General features: G+C 34.2%; 1 long non-coding RNA gene across 5 annotated transcripts; it reads left to right on the top strand.

Annotated features, from left to right (window-relative positions):
• On the top strand, window positions 1–3,306 carry LOC109845621. Of its 5 annotated transcripts, XR_002248450.1 has the most exons (8): window positions 1–48; window positions 1,370–1,419; window positions 1,506–1,520; window positions 1,610–1,717; window positions 1,885–1,911; window positions 2,004–2,060; window positions 2,614–2,667; window positions 3,091–3,306. It is a non-coding gene; the product is annotated as an uncharacterized LOC109845621 (long non-coding RNA). The 5 variants fall into 5 exon arrangements; XR_002248447.1 differs by lacking the exon at window positions 1,885–1,911; XR_002248449.1 differs by having other exon boundaries at window positions 1,866–2,060.

The following is a 3,718-nucleotide window of genomic DNA, read 5'->3' as shown; positions in this document are numbered from 1 at the left end:
CGTCTCCACGCCGCCACACCCGCCACGCCTCCACGCCATCTTAAACAGGTTTGAAACACAATATCTGCATCATTTTCGAGCTTATATACTAAAATCCATCATCAGAGTACTTTTTCTGCTCTATCTTTTCCCTTAGATTTAATTTGTTCGTATGATGGTTCTTTCAATAGTTTGTTATGCAATGTGAATTTTTGTGACATGGGTCTTGAAAAAAAATCTAAGAAATTCAAGTTGGGTTTGCTCCGTTTCTAGAATTTACTTGGACAAATTCAATTTTTGATGTTTTGGGCTTATGGGTTTACTTGAAACCTAATGATTGAGCTCTACTATTTCTAGTTTTAGTTGTTTTTAGTTATGAAATTGAGCAAGTGTCATTCTTAATGAAGTTGAGTAGAGAATTTGGGGATCTATAAGTTAATTTTCGATAGTCTCTGTCTGGTTCATATTTGTTCATGACTTTATTTTGGGTTAGACCGTGAATTATTGTTCCTTCATCCCTGCCTCTGAAACTTATGATTCTGGATCTCCTAACACAGGGTTTACTTTTGTAAAGTAATCACTCATGCACAACTTACCTGGTTTAATTGCCAGCAGTTGATTCTACAAAGTTGAAATCGAGCATCATATGCCCTGGAAAATAATTGATGCAAGTGCCTCTCACGCTTTGTCCCTGCAAATAAGAATTCATCCAGATTAGTTGTAACCATTGAGTTTGTCCATTTTGCCTGCAGAATTCGCCATTTGTTAAGCCTGTCTGTAGAAAAAGTAGCAAATGGCGAAGAGCTTATTTGGTATTTTCCCCTCAATTTAATGTAAGAACCCGTGTGATTCGATTCAAAGATGATCTTATTGTCGAGAGAACCTTAGGTGAGAATACTCCTGCACATGAAGAACTATTGAATCTAATTAATCTGGGCAAAGTCTGTTCCCGTTTTAGTGGTGTATTTTTATTAACGGGTGGCATGTACAATGAGGAATAATTAAGCTATTTGTAAGAAAGCTCGTGGATTGTAATTTTGCTCACCTACAGATTTGTTCCCTTGTTCTTGTACCTCTCCTAAAGAATGTTGTCATTTTGGAAAACTTATGCTATGACATGAGAAAATAGCTGTAGAGAGATATGGTATGTTGAAATTTTCCAATTTATCAAGTGAAAAAAGCTCTTAATAGCTGAAATAGTCTAGATTAGATAAAAGAATCCCACGTTCGAACTCCATTATAAAGATTCAACAATAGAAATAGCTAGTAAGAGAAAATTATGTAGCTAGCTTTCATTTTCCTCCTCTTCCTACTCACCTAGACTCTAAATATGTATGTATGTAGAGAGAGATATTTATGTAACTAGCTTTTATTTTGTTTGGATCTCTAGTGCGCCCTCTATGGGAGGCTCTCCCCTCAGTCGCCATCGTCGGAGGCCAGGTTCCTTTCTTCCTCTATTAGATCTTGCATTTTCTTCTTTTGATCTATCTTTGATCTTGATCTTGATGAGATTTGTTTGATTGCAGAGCTCGGTGGATCTGGTGAGAGTCGGTGTGAAATTTTTGAATATTTTTTGGAATTTTGAAATTTTTTGTGCTTTCTGGGGTAAAAATGCGTTTTTTTGTTGAAGGGATTGTGACGAGGAGGCCGTTGGTGCTCCAACTTCACAAGACGGAGGACTGGCAACCTGAATATGCAGAGTTTCTTCACATGCCGAGGAGAAAGTTCACTGATTTTTGTGAGTTACTTTGCTATCAGTTAGTTTATTTGAGAGAAAGGTTACTGTTTTGATTCATTTTTTGTGAGTTTATTACTGATTAGTTTGTTTGAGAGAATAAGGTTATTGGTTTGATTAATTTGTTTGTATGGATATTGTCTGTGCTTAGTTTGAGTTTTTTGTTGTAGATACTTGTGCTTACTAAAGGCTATTAGGTAAATTGCAGATAACTACCTCATCTATACCTTCAGTAACAATAACCATTCCTAATTTGAGTGCTTATTTATAAACTTGTTATTTTCTGTAGGAACGATTTGTCAAGGGGAGACATCAGCTTTTGGGCCCTAATTTATCTACTCTCAAGGTATAATATGTTTTATGAACAAGTTAGTTCAATCAATTATCAATTATGTGCAATTAGTCCCTAGCTTTTAATTATTCAGTCTAGCTTATAAAACATCCACAATGCTACAGGCCATTGAAATATTGATAGGTTGCTATGTGTTAGTTCAGGAACTGCTCCATTTCTTTTATGCTTATCTAAATTTACATATAAGTTACCTTATCTCATTCATTAATCGACCTATCTAAAATAAAATATGCAGGAAAATTGATTGTTCAGTAATTTTACATAGGGTATTGGGTTAGATGTATCAAAAAGAAGTAATGAATGTTTTAAATTTAAATCCTGGAGAGCGGAGGCAATGGAATGTTTTTTAGCAGAAAGATACTTTCTGTTAGCTTTGAAGGACTTATGAAAGTTCCAATGCTAATTTTGTTCTAGTTGCATGAGTTATAGGATAGACAGGCAAAGAAACTATAACAATGAGCACTAAGATATGATTCATAGCAAGGTGTAACTTGTTTTTACATGATTAAATATGAATATCAATTTGTATTGCTGTGCTTCTTACCAGATATGACATCAAGCAGAACAATGTCATTCTCGCAGAGGACAAACATGTGCCCATGTAAGTTTTTCAATCTCTCTCGGGAACCTTTTTTGGTTTATTCTTTTAACTTTTTAAGTACTGCAAGTGAAAAAAAATTGATACATCTTGTTTTCTTTTGTTTCTCTTTTCTTCGAACATATATAGCATCTGCATAAGGAATCATATTGAATATCTAACTTTATATATATCATCTGCTTACATACAAGTTTTGTATAATACATTTTTGTCTATTAATTCTGAAATCTGAATCCTGTAAGTTCTAATAATTTTCTCCATCTTTCCACTATAAGATATTGTCTTCTCCAGCCCATCAATAATGCATGCTCTTTCTATAGCATTGGGTTATATTTTGATTTCCCTATTAGTTCTTCTGCAAAGCTAATGCTTTCTAAGTGTATTTCATGGCATGGACTAATTGATGTTGAATTTTGTATAATGTAGGATCAAGGAGGAAGAAACATGATACTTCAACAATTTGGAGGAGTAAATGCAATTGGATTCTATAAATTATGCAAAGTTCATCAAGTTATGTAAATAATTGTATTCTTTATAATCTATGTAAAAAATTTATGTATCTTTCTAGTATTTTGGTGAATGTATTTTTTGAATATAATTATATTTGATATTGAAATATAATTAGATTGATTGTGTTGGATATGAATATGATTTGGTGTTGTGCAATATTATGAACATGTTATATTATATAGCGAGCAACATAGATTTTGCCAAAAAAAAAAACTATTGTAGCAGAGCAACCTAGACGGAATCCCGTCTAGTTTGCTACTGTAGCAATCCGTCTAGGTTGGCAAACTAGACGGAATTTCGTCTAGTTTGCTAACCTAGACGGAGTTCCGTCTAGTTTGCTAACCTAGACGGATTTCCGTCTAGATATCAACCTAGACGGATTTTTTACTTCCGTGTAGGTTGTTTTTCGTCTAGGTTGGCAAACTAGACGGAAATATTCTAGACGGAGAAAACTAGACGGAATTCCGTCTAGGTGAACCAATCTAGACGGAAATTTCCATCTAGATTGTTCGTTTTTCTACTAGTGATATAAACTGCCTAGGCC

The sequence above is a fragment of the Asparagus officinalis genome, chromosome 6 (assembly GCF_001876935.1).
Source record: "Asparagus officinalis chromosome 6, Aspof.V1, whole genome shotgun sequence".
NCBI classification, from domain to species: Eukaryota; Viridiplantae; Streptophyta; class Magnoliopsida; order Asparagales; family Asparagaceae; genus Asparagus; species Asparagus officinalis.
Note: the sequence above shows the minus strand (reverse complement) of the source record. Positions and strands in the feature narration are given on the sequence as shown.